The 24250-nt window shown below is 46.5% G+C and overlaps 1 protein-coding gene across 1 annotated transcript in view; it reads right to left on the bottom strand.

The window, feature by feature from the left end:
- Positions 1-24250, bottom strand: part of SHANK1 (SH3 and multiple ankyrin repeat domains 1) — a 619704-nt gene that overhangs the window by 154765 nt on the left and 440689 nt on the right. The window lies entirely within an intron of this gene.

Raw genomic sequence — 24250 nt, 5'->3', positions numbered from 1 at the left:
GATATGTCAACCTCAAGACCCATGAAATGGTGTGGCAGATTCTTGTACCCAGGACAGATATCCAGATGGTGTTGCAAGCCTACCACGATCAAGCAGGTCACTTTGGTTGGAAGAAGCTGGAAACCCTGCTGAAGGACCGGTTCTACTGGGTTGGAATGCGGAGCTCCATAGAGAGGTGGTGCCGGAATTGTGGGCCCTGTAGCCTCAGAAGGAAAGACTACGGCAGCCAGAAAGCACCCTTCCAGTCCATCAAGACAACCCAGTCCCTGGAGATCGTCGCTCTGGATCACGTCAAGCTGTCACCCAGCAGCTCAGGCTACTCCTATGCCCTGACCATGGTGGATCACTATTCCCGGTTCCTGGTGGTAGCCCCTGTCAAAGACCTGACAGCAGAAACTGCAACAAAAATGTTCCAAGCATACTTCTGCAGGCCCCATGGATACCCGGACAAAGTGCTGACGGATCAAGGCCCTGCCTTTGAAGCCAAGCTTTTTAAAGAATTCTGCCACCTGTACGGATGCAAAAAGATCCGGACTACGCCGTACCACCCTCAGACCAATGGTTTGTGTGAAAAAATGAACAACATGGTCATAGACCTGCTGAAAACCTTACCATTGGAAGAAAGAAATCAGTGGCCAGACAAACTACTTGACCTGGTAGATCTGTACAATCACATACCTGTGAGTTCTACTAATTGTGCTCCAGCGTACCTCATGAGAGCAAGACCCGGAAAGTTGCCCATGGACCTGGAACTTGGAGTGGTAGAACCTGAAGCAGATATGTCCACTGAAGACTGGGATACAAATCGGCAAGAGCAGTACAGGAGAGTACAGGCCTGTGTCGAAGACAGTCTGAACCGAGCAAGGGAAAAACAAGAAGAACAGTACAATAAACATGCACCAGCGGAACCCTTGGCACCTGGAGAGATAGTGCTAAAGCAGAAGAGAAGAAGTCACAAGCTCGATGACCAGTGGGAAAGAGAGCCCTACACAGTGCTGAACTCCAAATTTGACACCAGTAAAAGCTGCTGCCTGATTAGCAAAGATGGAGGAAAAACAATGGCAACAGTCTCAAGAGACCATCTGAAAGTGTGCCCAAGTCTACTGAAGACAACGGAAGAAGAAGTGCCTCCTATAGCACCAGAAGAACCCAAGGAAGAAGTGCTTCACACAGTTCTAGGAGATTTTCCTGTGGACTGGCCTCAACTTGATTGAGCAGTGATTATACCCGTAATACACTTTTATCAACAACCAGAAGAACCTGTAAGCGCCCCGGAAGAGCCTGCTCAGGAACAGAAAGAGTCCCCAGTAAGAGGAGAATCACCCGTTGTAGCAGAGCCTGCAGGCCCAGTGGACAGTGCACTTGCCAGTCCCATAGAGAGATTAAGGCAGTTCTATAATCTACCAGCACGTACACCTGCTAGATTAACAGAAAGTGCATGCACAGACACTAGTAACACCCCAGTGCTACGAAGGTCCACACGCAGCACCCAAGGACAGATCCCTACCAGGTTTAGAGAATAAGAATGAAGTGCCTACATTGTAAATAGTTACCCAGTTGGGTATTGCCTATTGTTTATTATGTAAACTGTCAATAATATATGTGCCTGTAGTTACCCGTCAGGGTACAAAGACTTGTAGGCTGAGGACTGTGAGCAGCCAAAAACTGTCCTGTACATAGTTGCACTCGTCAAAAGTGCCCCCTTTAGTTGACCACAGAACAAAAACAAGTTTGGTGTGGCCGAAAACGTGGTCCAGCACCTGGATCACTTATGCCCTGTAGCCACGCCCAGGGCCTACGTTGAGGGTTTTCCGGCGGGTCCCTCATGTTCTTTCATCGGTGAAATGGACACCAGGCTACGGTACTTACTGTAACTTAATTATTGTTATTATTATACTTGTTATTGTTATTGTTGTAACCTGTTTTGCAAAATGCTTCAGTCCAGGAGTACTGAATTGTACTAGGGGGGAATGTGGCACCCTGCTACAACAGGTACCACAGGACCCAGGGTGCATGGACGGACTTCTCCACAAGAGGCCCTCATTACAAGCAGACACCTCCACCCTTAGACCTCATACCACCAGAGGGCGACCGTTAGGGATATATATATGGAGGGTGGAGCTATGCAGTTCAGTGAGAGTCAGATTGAGAGAGAGTCTGAGAGCGTGCTGACGCTGAGAGCAGTGAAGACGCAGCATGCTGGCTGCTGTGCTTAGGCGAGCCAAGGCCTACAGCACGAGTTGAGTTCTGAGGGCCTCGAGTGTGGCCGACGGCAAGAAGAGAAAGGAGAGAGGAGTTGAGGGGGCAGAGGAGCATCATAGGCTCACCCTGATATACAAACCGGACACCGGGTCCGCGCCTACAGGGTTCCTTTATACCCAGTAGGGATCACCGGCATCCCAGGAGGACTACAAGTCCCTGGCTGACCTGAAGCTAGACCCATTACAGGACCAGGAACCACAAGGCCCCAGCGTCCAGGGAGAGTGGTTGCCAACAGAAGGTCCTACTACCGAGCGACAGGTGAAGGAACAGCACGACACATAAGCTAGACCCTGTTGCAGGCTGGCCAGGAGCATACAGAGAGGCAGACATGGACCAGGAGGCCGTATACCCGCGCACTGGGGAGAAGTCCTGAAGTGCTGAGTACCCTGGACTGTACCTGACATCCGCACCAGTAAAGGTATTGAAGCGAATCCCCTGTCTCTGTCAGTTACTCCTGCTGCGCCATCCCCCCTGCACTACCAGCCCCAGCATCACCACCTACCAAACTCCACACTGCCCCGGGGGCCCGCTCCACCTGTGGGGAGCAGAAACACCTCAGCTGCCATCCCATCACCCCCCAGAGGTCTGCAGCAGCGCTGGTATACCTTACCAGGTACCACAGGTGGCATCACAAACTATTTATTTTATTTTTCCTATCCAAGTTACAAGCCCCTTTTTGGTTGACCGCCCTGGGCCACGGACCGGGCCAGCCACTGTGACCTATCCCCCACCAGCATCCATAGGCCCAGCTGCCGAGTACCCCATTGCCCCGGGGGCACATCATATGCTTTGATCTAAAAGATCATTGTGGCTCTGGCAGGATGTTTAGGGTCGTTGTCCTGCTGGAAGGTGAACCTACTCCCCAGTCTCAAGTCTTTTGCAGACTCTAACAGGTTTTCCTCCAATAATGACCTGAATTTAACCATCCATCTTCTCATCAACTCTGATCAGCTTCCCTGTCTCTGCTGAAGAAAAGCCTCCTCAAAGCAGTATGCTGCCGCCACAATGTGTGATGGTGGGGATGGTGTTTTCAGGGTGATGTGCAGTGTTAGCTTACCGCCACACATAGCGCTTTGCTTTAGTCTCTTCTGACCACAGCACCTTTTCCCACATGCTCACTGTGTCCCCTACATGGCTTTTTACAAACTGGAAACAGGACTTTGTATGGCTTGCTTTCAAAAATAACTATCTTCTTGCCACTCTTCCAAAAAGGCCTGATTAGTTAACTATATCATTAATATTTGTCCTGTGGAAATATTCTCCCACCTGAGCTGTGGATCTCTGTAGATCCTTCAGAGAGACCATGGGCCCCTTTGCTTCTTCTCTAATTAGCAATCTCCTTGCTTGGGATGTCAGTTTAGGTGGGCGGCCATGTCTTGGTAGGTTTGTAGTTGTGCCATTTGCCTTCTATTTTTAAACAATGGATTGAACAGTTCTCCTTGAGATGTTCAGAGCTTGGGATATTTTTTTATAACCTAACCCTGCTTTTCTCTTCTCCACAACTTTATCCCTGACTTGTCTGGTGTGCTCCTTGTTTTTCATGATGCTGTTTAATCCCTAATGTTCTCACACAAACCTCTGAGACCTTCACAGAACAGTTGTAGGTACACTGAGAAGAAATTACACACAGGTGGACTCAACTTACTACTTATGTGACTTCTGGGGGCAATTGGTCACTCAGGATTTTATTTAGGGGTTGAATACAAATGCACCTCACAATTTTCCGATTTATATTTTTAAAATAGTTAGAAAACCTTGTATACACATTCACAAATACTTGCTACTTTCTGTTGGTATCACATAAAATCCCAATAAAATACATTTAGGCTTGTGGGCGTAATGTGAAAAAAAACAGAAAAGTTTACAGAGTATAAATACTTTTTTAAGGCGCTGTACATGATTTACTTTATAAAAAAAAATGAAAACAAAAATAAGCTGAAAATCATTTTTTGCAGTTGTGTTTTATTAAAAATTTTGCACCTTTTGCAGGTTCTTTGATTCTTACCACACTCTACTTTGATGTGGTCTGTGGTCATAAATCAGTCGAGAGGAGCTAAAAAAAACAGATAAAAGAGTCACAAACTATCCTGCTGGACTGTCAGATAGAGCTTGTTAATGGATTCCCAGTAGTGATGAGCGAGCACTAAAATGCTCGGGTGCTCAGATGTCTGGAGGGGGCCTAAAAATTGGCCAAATCTATGGGAACAGTGCTCAAATGATATGGGAACAGCATTGGGAAGACATCTGACTCCCAGGTCACTGCTGTGAACAATGTTGGCAGAGTATTACACCACTTTTACAGACTCACAAGAAACCATTCAAAAACAAAGCTAAAATAGATTTTCCTGGAAATTTTAACATTTTACTACCTTATCTGGCCATGTGGTGTGTGAGACATGATCAGACACATCCTGTTTCATTTATGAAGGAGGGACTCTGAAAGTTACAAAGCCTATTTTTACAAGGCCATCAGGCAGCCCTTACTATTGTTAGGGGGCCAGCAGTCGTCCCTCACTATTGTTACAGGGCCATCAGCCAGCTATGCTTTGTTGTTCCCATTATTAAGGAGTGTGTCTTGACACGCCCCCAGGGCCGTGGGGTACTCGGCAGCCGGGCCTCTGGATGCCGGTGGGGGAAATATCACGATGGCTGTCCCGTTCCGTGACCCTGGGCGGTCAGTAAAAAGGGGGATATTTATAGGGGATTTGGAAAGTTTGTGACGCCACCGTTGGAATGCGGCTAAAGGGAGCCGCCGCTGCAGAGCAGTCTTCTGGAGATGGTGTTACGGCAGCAGGGATGGTGTGGCTCTCCACAGGTAGAGCTAGCTCCAGGGCAGTGTAGGTAGTGTGGGGTGCACTGGGCGTTGTAGTGCCGTGAGGGAGAGATGGCGCAGATAAAAGACTGGACGGAGGCAGTGCGGTGCAGTCATCCGAGTTTTTACTCACAGTTCTTATGACAGTTCCACTGGTGCACTGTACAGTTGACGGCCTCCCACGTCGCGCTGCGTTCACCAGGCAGGGGTTCAGCACTTCCTCAGGCAGATTAGGAGTACCTGACAGAACCCCACTTTCTTGCGTTCCTAGCTAGACCGTCTTCACGCTGGGTCTTTCTCCCTCCTGCCCTGCGCTTCCCACTCTCAATCCTGCTCGGGTGCTCTGAAGTCCCTCCTGTCTCGTCGGAGTTCCCGGACCAGCGTTTTCAGATGGGAATGTTACGCTCGCGCCCGGACTGATTGGTGTGAGCGTGATTAGTGATCCCACTGTACCACGGGCCATCCTCAGCAACAGATGAAGTGGGCAAGGAACCAGTAACAGGACACAGGAAAGTCTCTCTCCACTTATTAATATTGGGTAGCACCCCAAAGGATTCACGGGACAACTGGAGATCCTCCACCGGGTTGAAGGGGTGCAGAGACTCGGGGGAAATTACCGCCTTGACGTGCACTTTGCCAAGCTTACTAGATGAAGTGGGCGAAGTACCAGGTACAGGGTGCAGAAAAGTCTCTTTCCATTTGTTATCAGGTAGCACCCCGGAGGATTCAGGAGACAACTAGAAGTCCTCCGCCTGGTTGGAGGGGTGCAGAGACTCGGGGGTAACCACCGCCTTGACATACACTTTGCCCAGCTTACTGGATGAAATGGGCGAAGTACCTGGTACAGGGTGCAGAAAAGTCTCTCTCCATTTGTCATCAGATAGCACCCCGGAGGATTCAGGAGGCAACTGGAGGTCCTCCGCCTGGTTGGAGGGGTGCAGAGACTTGGAGGTAGCCACCGCCTTGATGGACTTATTGCCAGATTTGTTAGAGATGGAAGATCCTTGCTTAGGGAACAACTTCAGTCTGGTTTCTGAGATGACACGTCTGCGAGGCGGGGCGGTGCCTAAAGCCAGATCATTGGTACAATCGTCGAGACTGTGTGGGAACAATGCCTCCGCTTCCCATCCTTTGGAGACTTCAGCACACAGCGAGTCAGCGACTAGCAGATCTGGTAAAGAAGAAGAAGAAACTGCTGACTGTCCTGAAAATATGGGGACAGGACACCCCTTGCACCTCAGCAGTCCCCCAGGAAACACCATGAAGGATCTCCAGACCTGAGCGGGCACTAGATCTCTCGGCTCTGGACGACCTGTGGGTAAACCAGACAGCACCTGGAATGTGAACTTCTTCATGTGTTATGCTCCAATCTGGAGCTTAATTTGTACAGACATATTTTGACTGTTTCTGAGTAGGGCTCATCCTTCCGCTGACAATGCCCAAACCGGCTTCTGGAGTTGTCGGACGGGAATCAAACACCGACTCTTCAAGGCTTTAAGCCCGAAAATTCAGGTTAATCCGAGGCCTTCACTTGCCACGGAGACAGTCATGGTAATCTGTGGAGAGGAAACACTAACGCCAAGGGCAGCCTCTCCTACAGGCCTAATGTCTTGCGATTCTCCAACCTTCGCTGGACAAAGACCGTCAGGGGGTCCCAAACAACCGCAGCGGGACCGCAATCCGATTTTGTGACTGAGTTCTGACCTCTGCTTTGCCTGACGAACATAGTCATCCTTCATGGATTCTGTGCGGAGAGCTGCCTCGACAGGCTGGGAAACAGGAGGTCTTTGGGAGGACAGAACATTGCTTGACGGTTGGCCTCTACGCCTTGCACGTCTGGACTGCCTCTTGAGGTTGGGAAGGGAAGTATTCTGTGGAGCATTGTCATCCTGTGTGGATTCTGTGTGGGCAGCAGTCTCTTCAGGCTGGAGAACTGGTAGGCTACCTACTACACACATTACCCATCGGGGCTGCTCCAGGATACTGGGAAGGGAAGCTTTAGCAGAAGCCTCAGGATTAGGATCATCGAAGACCATTAGAAAGGCCACCAGGAAGGCCTGCAGGTCAGAGACGATAGGATCCCATGCTTCCAATAGGGGGGTGATCCATTTCAAGGCATCACCCGCAAGGTAGGACATCATGAATACTACTTTAACCTGATCGGTAGGAAAATAGTGAGCATAGAATTTTAAATGCAGCATGCATTGCTCCACAAATGCACGGCTTCGTTTTGGATCCCCATAGTACCGTGGTGGATCCGCAGGAACGAGTGCTGATAGATCCATTTGGGCTGGTGTGTAAATCACCTGGGCCACAGCAATTTTTTTCTTGGTGCACGTATTCGCCAGACAAGGATTCAAATGTCTCTGAGAGCGAAGGGCCGTGGGGCTCAATGGGAACCACGGCCTGAGCAAACTGTTACGCTCGCGCCCGGACTGACTGACGTGAGCGTGATTAGTGATCCTACTGTACCATGAACCTGTTATGATCTGCTACAGGGACTAAGGAAAGACAGGAGAACTGTCCCTACAATAGAACTAAACTAGATCCCTACGATGTAACGGGGAACCTGATCCTGCGATCAGACCAGCTAAAGTCCTCGGCTAGTCTGTACGAAGACCTATAGATGTGAGGGAGGGATCCCTACAAGAACTAGGGACTGGGATAAGTTGGACACCTCCTAGCAGAAATAGTAGCAGTCAAAGACAAACACACAACAAAAAGCATAGAGGTCAGAAGACCTAGCAAAACTAACAGAGAACGGCAACAGAGCACCAAGCTAGCTCAAGAGTAGTAAATACAATGAAGTCCAGCAAGACCAGGAGGGCGGAGCCGGATTAAATAGGCAAAAATGGTCATGTGACCAGCAAACTAAAAAAAAAACTAACAGGAGAGTTCTAACAGTACCCCCTCTTCTAAGAGGATCCTCCGGATCCCCTAGGCCCAGGCTTACCAGGAAACCTCCTGTGAAACGCTCTGACAAGTCTGGAAGCAGAAACATCATCCGCCCTCACCCATGAGTTATCCTCAGGTCCGAAACTCTTCCAAGCGACGAGATACTGCAAACTCCCTCTATACCGTCTAGAATTTAGGATGCGGGAAATTTCATATTCCCCGTCCTCCACCACCGGAGGAACAGTGGCAGAGGCGTCACCATCCGACACATCAGCTTTTTTCAACAGAGAAACATGAAACACCGGGTTAATCTTCCAGGACGTAGGAACCTCCAACCTAACAGCAGATTGGTTAACTATCTGAAGCACCTTAAAGGGCCCTACGAACTTGGGACCCAATTTTTTAGAAGGAATCCTCAATCACAGATTCTTAGAGGACAACCAAACCATGTCACCAACAGCAAACAAAACCTCTTGCCGTTTCCTATCAAAGTACCTCTTAGATTTTTTGTTAGCCTCCTGAAGATTACCACGCACATCCGTCCAAACTCTCTCCAAATCACCGGAAAAACTCTCCTCCTCAGGCACAGCCGAAACCAATTTGGAGAATGACCCAAAAGACGGATGTCTCCCAGAACAACAAAAAAAAGGCGAACACCCAGCAGAAGAGGATGTATGGTTGTTAAGAGCAAATTCAGCAAGTGGCAGAAACTCAGACCACCCCTCTTGATTGTCTGCCACAAAACAACGCAAGAACTGCTCAACATCCTGGTTCTTCCTTTCTGTCTGGCCATTAGACTCAGGATGATATCCAGATGAAAACGACAAATGAACTCCCAACCTGTCACAAAATGCACGCCAAAAACGAGCCACGAACTGAGGTCCCCGATCAGAAACAATGTCAGTAGGAACACCATGTAGTCTGACAATTTCCTTGACAAAGGCCTTAGCGAGTGTCTTAGCGCAAGGCAGTTTGATGAAGGGAACCAAGTGACACATCTTGCTAAAACGGTCCATGACCACCCAGATGACTGTGAAACCTTCAGAGGGGGGAAGGTCAGTAATAAAGTCCATAGCCAGATGTGTCCAAGGTGCACTAGGAACCTCCAGAGGGCAAAGCAACCCCGCAGCAGGAGCATGCGAAGACTTGGATCTAGCACACACAGTACATTGGCGCACCCACTTAATGACTTCCTTCTGCCATCCAGGCCACCAAAAACTGCGACCCACAAGTCTCTTGGTCTCAGAAATTCCTGGATGACCTGCCAACCGAGACTCATGACACTCAACAAACAAATCTCTCCTAAAGGTCCTAGGCACAAACAACCTCCCATGGGGAGTGTTAGATGGGGCATTCTCCTGTGCTTTAAGAATCTCATCCTCCAAAAAGGAGTCCAAAGCAGCAATCACAACACCTTCTTGTAAAATGCTCTCCTCTTCCTCCACAACACAGACCATGGGAGAAAAGCTGCGAGACAAAGCATCCGCTTTAACATTCTTGGTACCCGGGATGTAAGTAACGGAAAAATTAAACCGCGAGAAAAAAAGTGCCCACCTAGCCTGACGGGCATTCAAGCGCTTGGCAGCATCAAGATAGATCAGATTTTTATGATCAGTGAAAACCTGAATGGGAAATTCAGCACCTTCCAAGAGGTGACGCCAGTGTTCAAATGCGAGTTTAATCGCCAGCAATTCCCGATTACCAATATCGTAATTAAGTTCAGTCTCAGAAAATTTTTTTGAAAATAAGGCACAGGGATGTACTCCATCCTTGTTTTCCTGAGACAACACCGCACCGACCCCCACCGAAGAAGCATCAACCTCAACCAAAAACGGCTTAGTCACATCAGGCTGCATAAGGATGGGAGCAGAGGTGAACCTCTCCTTTAGAAACACAAAAGCTTCAATGGCCTCAGAAGTCCACTGAACAGCATTAGCATCTTTCCTGGTGAGATCGGTCAGCGGTTTGACAATAATAGAAAAATTTTTTATGAATTTTCTGTAATAATTGGCGAAACCCAAAAACCTCTGTATCGATTTCAAACCAATAGGCTTAGGCCATTCCTGCACAGCTTGAACTTTAACCGGGTCCATCTCAAAACCTTCACTGGAGATAATTTAGCCCAAAAAACTAATTCTCTCTACAGCGAACTCACATTTCTCCAGCTTAGCAAAAAGCGAATTGTCCATTAATAACTGTAATACCTCACGTACGCTCCGCCAATGAGACTCCAGATCAGGCGAATAAATCAGAATGTCATCCAAATACACAACCACATTTTTGCCGATTAAAGGTCTAAGGATGTCATTAATAAGATTCTGAAAAAATGCTGGAGCATTGGTAAGACCAAAAGGCATAACCAGATTCTCAAAATGACCCACAGGAGTGTTAAAAGCAGTCTTCCATTCATCACCCTCCTTCATGCGCAACAAATTGTATGCCCCCCGGAGATCAATTTTAGAGAACCACTTGGCCCCCACTAACTGGTTAAATAAATCAGGAATCAATGGCAGTGGGTAAGGATTGCGTACAGTAATTTTATTAATCTCACGAAAGTCCAGACAAGGACGTAAACCGCCATCTTTTTTTTTTACAAAAAAAAATCCAACAGCCACAGGAGACTTGGAAGGCCTAATGTGACCGGCGGCCAAGCTTGTCTGTATGTATTCCTCCAAAGCCTTTCTCTCAGGAATAGTAAGATTAAATAAACGACTTTTAGGAAGAGTCGCTCCAGGGACAAATTCAATGGTACAATCATAGTCTCTATGGGGAGGCAAAATTTGTGACTCCTCCTCAGAAAAAGCTCTCCAAAAATCCTGAATAGGTACAAGCAATTCCCCTTTATCCACAGCAGCAATACGTCCGTTACAACACTTGTCATAACACTTAGGGCTCCAGGACTTAATTTCATTGGTAGACCAATCCAGTACAGGATTGTGCAATTTTAACCAGGGTAACCCCAATATTACTGGAGAAGGCAAATTATCCAATACCACCAAATCCAAATTTTCTTGGTGAATACCATTAATAGTGAGGGGAAATTCACAGACCTTATGAGTAACACTCTTCAAGGGAGAGCCATCAACAGAAACCACAGCAATAGGGGATGACAAAGTTTTAGGTTCTAATCTAAGTTTTTCCAAGAATCCCCCATCAATCACATTCAGAGTAGAACCACAATCCACAAATACCCGAAATTCAATTAATTCATCCTGAGCAGCAGTAGTGGCAGATAGGAATACTCCCTTAGAATTTAAACAGGCAATACGGGCATAACTGACCATTTTTTTTTCTTTCTTCATACGAAGCACACAGTTCTTAATAAAATGACCAGAATTTCCGCAATAGAAGCACAAGCCTTCAGAAAGCCTGCGGTCTTTTTCCTGAGAGCGGGGTGTCATCGCCCCAATCTCCATCGGCTCTCCATTGTCAGCACAGACCCTCTCAGGACTCGGAGCTGACATAGCAGAGGATTTGCTCTCATTAACCCTTGCACGCAGTCTCCTGTCCACCCGTATAGCTAATTGCATTGCCTCCTGCAAGTTTCCAGGTGTGGGATAAGCAATCAGTAAATCCTTAACCCTTTCAACTAGCCCTGCAAGAAACAAGCTTTTCAAAGCTGAATCGTTCCACCCCACCTGGGCAGACCACCGACGGAAGTGAGAACAATATTTTTCCACATTACCTGATCCCTGCCTCAAACGTCTCAATTCAGACTCAGCAGATGAGACACGATCAGGATCATCATACAACAAACCCAAAGCAGAAAAAAAACTATCCACTGATCTAAAGCACGGATCACTAGGTTGGAGAGAGAAGGCCCATCCCTGAGGATCTTTGCGCAAAAGTGACATTATGAACCCTATGCGCTGTGATTCATCACCAGAGGATCCGGGTCTCAAGCGAAAATACAATAAACAAGCATTTTTAAAAGAAAAAAAATCTTGTTGTTTGCCAAAAAATAGATCAGGCAGACGTACCTTTGGTTCCACAAAATGCGCTCCAGAACAGCTACTCACGTGTTGTTGGAGCTCAGCCACCTCCAGAGAGAGTCCCTGCAAGCGTTGAGCCAAATCTTGAACCAAGACCATGATGGAAAACTGGAGGTCTTTCCTTAGAGAAAAATTTTTTTTTTCTTTTTCTGGCTGGACTTACTGTTATGATCTGCTACAGGGACTAAGGAAAGACAGGAGAACTGTCCCTACAATAGAACTAAACTAGATCCCTACGATGTAACGGGTAACCTGATCCTGCGATCAGACCCGCTAAAGTCCTTGGCTAGTCTGTACGAAGACCTATAGATGTGAGGGAGGGATCCCTACAAGAACTAGGGACTGGGATAAGTTGGACACCTCCTAGCAGAAATAGTAGCAGTCAAAGACAAACACACAACAAAAAGCATAGAGGTCAGAAGACCTAGCAAAACTAACAGAGAACGGCAACAGAGCACCAAGCTAGCTCAAGAGTAGTAAATACAATGAAGTCCAGCAAGACCAGGAGGGCGGAGCCGGATTAAATAGGCAAAAATGGTCATGTGACCAGCAAACTAAAAAAAAACCTAACAGGAGAGTTCTAACAGAACCGAGGAGTGCCTGGAGGGGCGTAACTAAGTATCAACCCTATCCGAACAAGGTCACACGGCGGCTCAGTCGACTCCGTGAACCAGGGAGGAACCGAGCAGAGGGACCAGGTGCTACTCCAGGTCCGACCCCGGTCACAGCTGTTGACCCACATCGGGGAATGCAGGAACAGGCAGGTTAGCTGGTATGCAGACAGATGGGCACTGGCAGGCATGGCTGGTATGAAGGCAGGTGGGTACTAGCAGGTACAGCTGGTATGAAGGCAGGTGGGTACTGGCAGGCACGGCTGGTGTGAAGGCAGGCGGGTGCTGACAGGCACGGCTGGAATGCAGACAGGCAGATACTGGCAGGTATGAACGCAGGCTGGATAAAGACCAGTACAGACTGGGATACAGGAACAGAGCCGCAGGTGCGGTGGACTAGCAGAGCAAAACCGCAGGAGCGGTGAACAAGCAGAGCGAAGCAAAACCGCAGGTGCGGTGAACAAGCAGAGCGGAGAAAAACCGCAGGTGCAGTGAACAAGCGGAGCAGTGCGGAACCGCCGGAGCAGTGAACAAGCAGAGTGGAACCGCAGGTGCGGTAAACAAGCAGAGCAGAGCGGAACCGCCGGAGAGGAGAACAAGCAGAGCAGAGCGGAACTGCAGGGGCGGTAAACAAGCAGAGCAGAGCGGAACTGCAGGGGCGGTAAACAAGCAGAGCAGAGAGGAACCGCCGGAGCGGTGAATAAGCAGAGCAGAGCGGAACCGCAGGTGCGGTAAACAAGCAGAGCAGAGCGGAACCGCAGGTGCGGTAAACAAGCAGAGAAGAACAGAGCAGAAGGTGAAGGCAGACAGGACAGGGCTCTGTTCACATGGAACAGACTGGAAGATACAGGAAGATAGCTAGAACACAGGAGGTAAATATGAAGGCAGGGAAACAGAATGAGCAGAACCAGATACACACAAGGTACTTACAATAAAGTAGCGAGTGGACACAAAACTCACAAACAGAAGTACAGAGACAACAAGTAGGAGTTAGATGCAGGTTCAGACACTGCAGGAAAAGGGAAGGTACAAACATAGAAACAAACAAGAAACTGGCTAGGACACTGTTCAGACAGGAACTGAAACAGAAACAAGATACAGAAACGAGCCTGGGAACTCAGCCCCCAGGGTGGCGGAAACAGACAGGTAACAGGCCTGGGTATACAGCCCCCAGGGTGGCAGAACAGACAAGTAACAAGCCGGGGTATACAGCCCTAAGGGTGGCGGAACAGACTAGATACAGGACAGAACCTGGCAATGCAGTTGCATGGACAAACTGAGAGAAAGTGTTGCTCAGGCCCCTCCTACTGGGTGGAGGGGGTTTAAGTATCCAGTGGCTCACAGCAATAGGCTGGGGACGCATTAGGACTGCGCACACAGTAGCTATAAGAAACAGGCAGAAAGCTGCACCGACGCCCTAAGCAATCAGACAAGAGACATGGACACAACAGTTACAGGAGCAAAGTGTGCAGCCTGAACTGACAGGTAAGATTGCAGTCTTGCATGGTGGAAGGTGGTGCACTATGCAAGCACGCCGTCAGGGATGTTACAAGGAATTTTTTTAATAAATCCTCAACAAGGACCTTCTGGTACTGAAACATTTTATTAGACCTCTCCGCCACGGCAAGGAGAGATAGAAAGTTCTCCTTGTAGCGTGGGTCTAGAAGTGTGACCAACCAGTAATTACTGTTGCCCAAAATGCGTACAATGTGAGGGTCACGGCAAAGGCAGAGGAGCATAAAGTCAGCCATGTGTGCCAGACTGCCAACAGCCAAGACTTCCCTGTCCTGACCAAGAGGATGACTGTCCATGCTTTTCTTCTCCTCATCCTCCTTCTTGTCCTCCGCCTCGTTCTCCCTTTCCTCAGGCCAACCACGCTGAACAAACGGTATGACTGTTGTGTGGGTAGTACCATCTGTAGCGCAGGAAAACAGCTCCTGTTTCTCCTCCTCCTCTTCCTCCTCCTCCTCCTCTTACTCCTCCTCCTCTTTATCCCCCAATCCACGTTGGTATGAGATGAGGCTGGGCTGTGTGTAATCACCCTGCATGGTTCCTTGCTCCATCTCATCATACTGCGCCGGCAATGCCTCCTCATTAATTGTGAGCAGCGAACGTTTCAGTAGACAGAGAAGCGGGATGGTGACACTAATTATGGCGCCATCGCCGCTCACCATCTTGGTGGAGTCATCAAAGTTTTGGAGGAGGGCACAGATGTCACATATCCATGCCCACTCATCAGCTCTTATGTGCGGAGGCTGACCTGAATACCGACAGGCGTGTTGAAGCTGATACTCAACAACTGCCCTCTGCAGCTTACAAATCCTTCCCAACATACGCAAGGTAAAGTTACAACACGTGGTGACATCGCACACCAGTCGGTGAGTTGGAAGCTGCAAATGCTGCTGAAGCACAGTAAGGGCGGCGGAAGCTGTACGTGACTTTCGGAAATGGGCACACATGCGGCGTACTTTCACAAGCAGCTCAGGCAGATTAGATTAGGTTTTGACAAACCGCTGAACCACTAGGTTGAGCACATGGGCCAGGCATGGTACGTGTGCGAGCTTGCTTTTCTTCAGAGCCACCACCAGGTTCCGGCCATTGTCACACATGACCATGCCTGGCTGTATGTTTAGCGGTGACAGCCACAGATCTGCCTACTCTGTTACAGCTGTCAACAACTCTGCAGCGGTATGCATTTTGTCCCCTAAGCATATTAGCTTCAGCACAGCCTGTTGCCGCTTGGACGAGTCAGTGCTACTGTGTTTCCAGCTTCTGACTGATGTGGTAATTTCAGAGATGGAGGCTGAAGAGGAGGTGCAGGAGCTGTAGAAAGTGGGGGCAACCCTGATTGACCCATGGCCCGCAATCCTCTGCATCGTGAGGACGTGTTCCATCCCAGGGTCTGACTGGGTCCCAGATTCCACTGTATTAACACAGTGTGCCATCAGCAAGATGTACCATCCCTGGCCACAAGCACTTGTCCATGTGTCCATGGTTAGGTGGATCTTCCCAGTAACTGCGTTGTTGAGGGTAGAAACTGATCCAGTCCATGGACTTGCTTGGTCCTCGAAAACAAGAAAGATTGGTCTCGGTCACTCATGTTTTGGATTGATGATGGTTCCTTAATAGGATATGTCTACGAGAAAAATGGACTGATTATTCTGATCAGAGTTTGATCAGAGTGTGGTCTGAGTGTGATCCGTTTTTTTCGTACGTGGAGAAATTTAAAAAAAAAAGTTTCTCCACCTTCTCCATCTGTCAGTCAGTGAAAATCAGACCGCATTCAGATGTCATCTGAGTGCAGTCTGATTTTTTTAATCGACCCATTAACTTGCTTTGCTGATTTTCATCCGAACCTTGGATCAAAATCGGTCATGCCTCCACGATTTTCCACTGACCTCTTGGTCTGCGAAAAATCACGGACATGTGAATGCAGAGATGTTTGGCGTCCTCCCTCCCCCCCAAGCACATATGCGATTTTTACACCTAGTCACGTGCCGACGAGCTGCTCTCCCTAATGCTCTCAATATTCATTGAAAAACTGAGAGAAGCAGGAAGAGAAGCTCGTTGGCACGTGACCGTAAGTACGAAAATATCTTATGAGTGAAGTAGCCATGTGATGACTGCTAGAACCTGCATGGAGAGCTAAATCCCGGCAGTGAGTATATTACACGCTGTTAGGATTGGCATGCAACAGGGCTTTATTTTATAATTAAAGGGCTTTTCCAGATTTGAGATGAAAGTCTGCAGTCACTCTATGTGACTGCAGGATTCTGATTTCTCACAGCGCATGCACTGCACACTTTTAGGATTACCCCTTGTCGGTGGCAAGAATGGATGGTCATGTCAGCACAAGTATGCGATTTGTATACTTCTGGCCACATTCCGACTAGACGTGGCCAGCCTCGCTCAATTCATTTTCATTGAGTGAGGCCACGCATGTCTAGTTGAAATGTGACCGCATGTATGCAAATCATAAGCACCAGAGAATCCTGACAGCGTGCAGTGTGCACTGTGAGAATTCAAAAGTCTGCAGTCACATAGAATGACTAAAGACTCATCACCCCATACTGTCTACTCACGCTATCCCCTCAACAGTCTCCTCACATGTTTCTCCCTCCCTCCTCCTACTGTCTCCTCTCACATCCCCCTGTTAACCATACTGTCTCCTCATATATTTACCCCCTCACTCTCCAAACTGCATCCTCAAACATCCCCCCGACTCCCCATACTGTGTCTACACACATCCTATCATCCTCGCTCCCTATACTGTGGCTACACACATCTCATCACCCTCACTCCCCATACTGTGTCTACACACATCCCATCACCCTCGCTCCCCATACTGTGTCCGCACACATCCTATCACCCTCGCTCCCCATACTTTGTCTACACACATCCCATCACACTCGCTCTCCATACTGTGTCTGCATATATTTTCTCCCTCACTCCCCATATTGCGTTCGCACCCATCATCCCCATTTTGTCTCCGCACCAATCCCTTCACTCACCATACCATGTCTTCACCCATACCCCCACTCACTCCCCATACTGTATCCACATACATTCCCCTACTCACTACGCTGTGTATGCACCCAACCCCCATTCATCATACTGGGTACGCATCATAACCCCACTCACCATACAGTGTCCACACCATTCGCTACTCACCATACTGTATTCACACCATTCTCCCACTCACCATATTGTGTCCGCACCATCCCCCCATTCACCATACTGTGTCCGCATCATCCCTCCACTCACCATACTATGTCCACACCCATCCCCCATACTGTTTCCTCATACATGCTCCCATCTCCCCCCTTGCTCTTCATACTGTGTTATCAAATTTCTCCCGCTCCCCATAATATGTCTACACCTGTCCCTAACTTGCTACAGAAACTTGTGTCCTCAATCCTCTCCCAACTCCCCCACACTAAATGTCCCCACACACACTAAATACCGCCATCACCACACTAAATGTCCCTTGTTACACTGGATCTTCAGTGGAGCACTTACCACCAATTCACGCCTTTGCAGCACCGACAAGTGACGTCAGCAGCATGATCACATGACCTGATCACGCTGCTGACGTTGCTCTGACCCGGCGGTCAGAGCTTCAATTTTACTCGCTTCAGAAAGACACGAGTACAATTGTTCACTGGGAGCCGGCGCGCTGCACCTCCTAGTCCGGCTGACTCCCAGTCCGGGAGGCGGCAAAATGCAGCCACCAGGGAAGACAATTCGGACAGCCACATTAGGCGGTCCGATGACGCCCCCCTGCCAGCTGTGTCTGGGGAAGAGGCCCCGCCTCCCCCCCTCTATACGCCTCTGTGTGTATGGCCCAATAGACTTTTACAGGTACAAGTGTTAACCTTGAAAGCACTCGTATGTAAAAATCTGACATCTGAATGAGCCCTTATTAAGATAATGTTTTATAAATCAGTTTTATTTAACTATTGGGAAAAAAACGTTTTTTTTTCTCTGCCAGAGAAGCCCTTTAAATGGCTGAACACACCTTTGCTTAATCATAGAAAGCAAAAATACTTATGAACCCAAAAAAATTATTGTGATAAAAATAGTGGAAGAAAAGGTCAGATAGGATCAATTTATTGTATTTATTTCTGCAAAATGGGTTAAACCTGAAATATACTCAAACCCCCACCTTACCCGATTGTGACACCCACAGTGCCTGCCAGTGTCTCCAAAAAAGAAAAAATTGGCACGCATCCACAACGCACGTGCTGACTGCTTGTTTGTATCAGCACAGGAGCGCCGCGGAAAAAAAGAGAAAAAAACAGCTAAAAGCACAATGTCTCAACCCCCTCAAAAGAAGCAGGGAGCATAGGATTACAGAAGACTCCAGCCCCCTCCTCGCAGCCGCCACGTTCAGTACTAAAAAAGTTACAATTAAGTATTTCAGCTTATGCTCCTGAAATGATTACCCATTTTTTACATAAATTTTACATAAATTACTAGCTCTGAGTCAGAACGATTTCCTCCTGTATTAAAATATAAAACTGAGGGCTGGAGTAGACAGGGGTCCTTTTTATGATAGAAAGTGATAAAATATTCAAGTCTTCACTCAAAAAAAAGTTATCTAGGTCAAATTGCACACAAAGATTGAAAAGCCACCACCAACAGTACTCCGTGTATTTGTTGGGCTGTCTCCGGTGTTCAGTCTCCAAAGTGGGTCATAACCTGACTTTAGTTCTTCTCATTTTTGATCGGTTTTGACAGACGCTGCTCACAATTGTAACCCTCCCGCAATGAATAGCCTTATGTTACGGCATTCTGACATGGAGGAGGATGACCTAAATTTAAATAGAATCCGTAGAAACTGTGTCAAAGACACTTAAAGTGTTAATTTTCATTTTCATAAATAGATATTGTTGGATAGGGCTTGTAAAAACAAGCACATTTGCAATTTACTGTTTCTTAAAATTCTCCAGCGTTCTTGAAATATTAACACTTTTCTTTTGTTTACAGCTCGTTGCCTAGGAGACCGACCACTGCTGTTCTCAGGCATGTAAGCATTGTGCTGAAGCTGGCAGGGATTTCGAGGTAACAATGCCCTCCAAAACTCCTGGCCGGCTTCAAAACAGTGCTTACATGCTCTATGAACAAGTGGATGTAAACAGTGCCCATGTTCTGCTGTCCAGCAGGGTTGGTCGGTCTCCAAGGTAACGAGCTGTAAACAAAAGAAAATGGTAAATATTTCAAGAACGGCTGAAAATTTTAATAAGCAGTAAATTGCAAAAGTGCTTGTTTTCACAAGCTCAATCCGAAAATACTCATTAATGAAGGTGGGAAAATCCTTTTAAGAAGATCTGTCATGAGTAGAGATGAGTGAACCTGAACTGTAAAGTGCTGTGTGGTGCTGAACTCCGTACACAGACTTCTCCTGGAAGCCCATTTTAGTGAGAGAGAGCCTTTTTCAACCCCTTAGACCTTACTACAACCATTTTACAGCACCAAAATTTGGGTCCCCATTGGCTTTTATAGGCTTTGGGTTCGGGTTCAAGTTCTAGTAGAGTTCTGGTACCCAAACTGAACTTTGGACCCGAGGAACCTGAACATCCAAGGGTCCGCTCATCCCAAGTCACCAGATTAAAGGTTTCACCTTGTGGAGAGTACCAAGTTAGAGTAGGGAAACGTATAAGCCATGAAGATAATTTTGTATCGGTTTGGTTCTGATCCAGAGTCAGACTACAGGATCACCAGTGAGGCCTAATCAAGGGAGAAGGTTTTCCTAGTGTCAAGCTCGAAGAACAGAAATGCAAAAACACAAGAATGGACTCCAATGCCACCTTTAGAAAGTAGAAATTCTAAAAGTCAGTATTGCCGCTTGAGAAGTTTACCACTTTGATCCCATGTCAAAGGTTTCTCACGCAAGCAACCAGTTTTCCTGATTTGTACTGATGAGGGGCAAAATTTCCGAAACACGAGTCTCCACAAGGAGGTTTTGGTTTGACTATATAACCTAAGTCTTTACAGAGTTGATATTGACTTTTAGGATTGCTACTTCCAATAGGTGGCATGAGAGTTCCAGTAATTTCCTCTTATTCCCCAGCTGTTACAATGACCACTGTGTACACTTAACTACTTTGAAACCTTATTGAAAGTACCATATGCAGTAAAAGTCAACTCTCTACAGGGGTGGTCTTCTCGAAATAGAAGCTAATGAAGCTAGGATTATAAATTTTTGGTATAGACCAAAGATGGTCATCGCAAAGCGGTTGCAAAGACCATCTTAAACATGAAGATCCAGACTTTTTGTTTTGTTTGTTCTTCTCAAGGAAACCTTTTCGAGAAAAACTAACTGCAATAAAAATAGTCTACTGAGATGTTCTTCACAAAGAAGAAGTCACTTAAGTTAAAATATAAAAGGATTTGGAAACCATCTTAGAAACATTTAGAATTAACCAAAGAAAATCTATTCAAAGGAAGACCATCTTAACAGTCAACACTCCATCTCTGCAGTAAATAAATGAATGAACATCCAATAACCACCATCTATGTACCAAAGGTATCACCCACTTTAGCTGGGGTGGCACCCACAAAAGTTTATTGATCCTACGTTGAAGTACATGACCGATACACAGAAGTTTTTTGCATCAGCAGATGATGGATGGACATGTTGTGTCCCTGACCCACCAAGCGATCAGACTTAATAGCTGTGCTCTGCGCTACTGCTCCACCCTTCAAGGGATTCAATCAACCTCATGGGTAGAGACAGCTCAGTTGGGTTCATTGCTGTCATCGGATATGTGTGCGGCAGTCAGCATGTGGTCAGAGAATCATCACGCTCCATTTCAGTATATTAGTGACCATTTACTTCTCCGATTACTTATGCAGATATAAAACTCATCAGATGCAGGAACTGAGGGGTTAAAATATATCTCGTAACCAGCAAAATTTTTCATTAAATTAGGCAAGCGCTTGCATGCAACAGAGGACCTCAAAGCTCATATGGACCCTGTCCTCCAGCCCTAGTGGCTATAGTGAATTTCCAACTGTCTTAGGAGGCACTCTGATCTTCTGTCCTACAAGATATAGTTGTCTTTTGTATGGATACAAAAAGCTCTACACACGTTGCTGGCATCAGCCAGACATATGTAGTGGATACCGGGAGCAGGGAAAAGGGGTCATGAAGGAAATAAAGGATCCATTATTATCTTTTTGTTTTTAGCGGTTCTGAGGGATGACTTAAGATATGTTTTTATTTGGTGGACCGTTTTTCAAGTGGTTGTAGTTTCAGGAAACTCTACGAGTTTTTTTTACATGTTTTCCGGACGTTGTTGATGTACATAAAGAAATTAAGAAAACACTAGAATTTTTATAGGTGGAAATGCTGAAAAAATATGGAAAAAAAATGTCTTTTGAGCCTTCCCATTGATGTCTATTGTAAAGTAAAGAGTGTCCTCCTAGCAGAAAATGCCTGAAGAATAGATGTTGGCGTCTTTTGAAGCCTGACCAAATTAGCTGCAGGTTGCTTTTGCATAGAAGTGAAAAAGGTTCACTCTTTTGAGTGTTTTTGTTTTATCATTTTTTGTTTTTTTTTCAGTGCAAAAAATGTTGGAAAAAGATGTAGTGTGAACACATCCTTAAACGCTTTCTTGATCCCATAGAACAGGATTCAACCCCTCTCTTGGCTGGAAATATGCTGGTTTGGCACAGGGTCCTTTTTATGTTGCTTATATAAAGCCAAGTCTTCGATGCTGTTCAGAAACTGTAATCTCTTACATTAGTCCCTGTCCCCACAGTTTCCATATCCATGGCTTGGTTTATGCTGCATGTTCAGTGGATGCGTCAGGAAAGATCCTTGAGAGCAGTGTGTCCATAGATTGCCTTTCAACTAATGGAGGCTGAAAAAGTGTTCTTTTGGCATCTATCATGCAAAGATCTTACAGCACAGGCTGATGATATCCCGTCATCATCATCATCCTCATCCTGGTGAGGTCTACGTTGATTTCAATTCAAGATAAGGCACTTGGTTTTTACAGAAGAGGCACTGATTATTTATTTAAAGGCCTTCGGTTTGATCTCGGGTCATGGCAACTTGATGGATGAACGCTATGTAGGAAGATCGATCTTGTACAAGACAAGATAGGTCCACCAGGATTTTCTCTGCCGTTATCTTGATAGTATCAAGCTATCGGGTTGTTGGTCTTCCACTTCGCCTTGTTCCTTCTATTCTTATGACCACAATGTCCTTCTCCGGTGATTGCTCTCTTCGTATGTGTCCAAAGTAGGCAAGTCATAGCTTGGTGGTCCTTGCCTCGAGTGACATGTCTGGCCTGATTTGTTCCAAAATTGATTTGTTTGTTCTTCTTGCCATCCATGGTATTGATAACATCCTTCTCCAGCACCACATTTCGAAGGCATCAATTCTTCTTCTGTCTTGTTTCATTATCTTCCAACTAGAGTTGAATAAAATGGGTTTACAGGACCCTGATCCAATAGGCACATCAGTAGTCCATGACCTTCAGACCTCTTCCTACCTGTTGCCATCCCAGTCACCTCTTTTGATCAGTAGGACACACGCTTGACGTTACACTAGGCCGACAAATCAGTAGAAGCTCCAGGATTTCGGCAAGTAGGAGGAGGTTTTCAGGGCTCTGGTCAGAGAGGTGGCTACCGGATGAGGCTCCTACAAATTACGTTATCAGTGCTGAATCTCAGTAGATTACATTGTCATCATAACTTTGCATCTCGACATGCCATTATTAATCATAAGGTTCAACTTGCAATAATCTCACTAGCCTTGATTTCCAGCATACAATCTGAGAAAAAGTTCTAAAGTTTCAGCCTTCTTCTGCTTTTGATTAAGATATCTTTTTTTAACAAATGTCTAGGCCAAGTACAAATTACGTTGCAAACTGAGTGACTATAAGGTAATGACGTGTTTTCCTATTGTGATTGAAGGTCAGAACTGGAACATCGTTGAGTGATTGGAACCACGTCATGTTTCACTGCACTGTATAAATAAAGGAGGGCTGGCTTTTTTTAGGTGAGACCTCATATTACTTATGACACAAGTGTGGTCAATGTGTATGGGAATTTTTTACTCCGCTCACCCACGATCACTTCTTCAAACATGCGAGAAGAAAATTGCCTCATACCCAGCAGGTCTCACGGTAGACAACTTCCAGTTGGACTCCTCTGCTAACACTTTGGCTAGAAGGTTACTCACTCAACCATCTATGTCCAGTGTTTATTTCACTCTTCAAGGGCTTGATGCACATAGCTAGGATGTCCACCTGACTGAAGCTCCAGTAGCAGACTCCTCAAACTTACATGCTTTGGCCCAAATCCTAATGGTGGCTTTTTTTAATGGTCCTCTATTTACTTAAGTCATAAAAGAAGGAACATGGTGGCACATTTAGGCAGGCACCATATTTGTCTTGCTCTCTCTCTCTGGCTCATATCTCTGACTCTAGGCTGTCACTACAGGTCTCACCCTTCCTAGTAGGTGTTCTCTTTGACTTTCTCACTGCCTGATTGATGCTGGTCCCCTGTGCTGCCCATGCAGATCTCTACTGGTCAAAAGCAGCTTGACTGGGAACTCCAACTGCTCCTGTCCTATCGAGTTACATGGCTGTTTTATAGGGATGTCAAACTGTTCCATCTGTTGCTTGATCTTCCTCTTGAGTGGTCGGAACAACCCAGTAGTCAACCTTCACCTATATGGTGGCATCCTGGGAAGTCCTTCAGGCATAGAGCACATTGACAAGCCTTTATTGTGGTGTTCGTTGGAGCCTTTTGTTGGAAGTATACATTGGGAAAGCCATCGATCTATACCTCCAAAGAAAGGCTCAAAGAGAACCTTGCCCTATACCAAAGTGGTCAATTTATGAAATAGGTAAACCTCCCCTTAAATGCTATGGTATCTAACCTGTGGACCTCCAGTTGGACAACTACAACTCCCAACATGGCCAAATAACCTACATCAGGGCATGCTGGGAGTCGTATTTTTACAGTATCTGGAGAAAAACTTCTAATTTTGGGGATGATGGCTTGGGTGTTTGAATGCCTACAAGATCATAAAAAATGTATAGGTTGTCCCATCATTATTGCATTTGTGTCTTTTTTATCCAGTTTTTGGTGTTTTCTTTTACCTTTTTTTAACTTGCATCATATCCTTTTAATTCATACCTTTTCTAAAGTCTATTTTA

The sequence above is a fragment of the Phyllobates terribilis genome, unplaced genomic scaffold (assembly GCF_046119375.1).
Source record: "Phyllobates terribilis strain yellow unplaced genomic scaffold, ASM4611937v1 Scaffold_12__6_contigs__length_324123572, whole genome shotgun sequence".
Taxonomy (NCBI): domain Eukaryota; kingdom Metazoa; phylum Chordata; class Amphibia; order Anura; family Dendrobatidae; genus Phyllobates; species Phyllobates terribilis.
The sequence above is the reverse complement of the archived record's forward strand: the minus strand, read 5'-3'. Positions and strand labels throughout refer to the sequence as shown.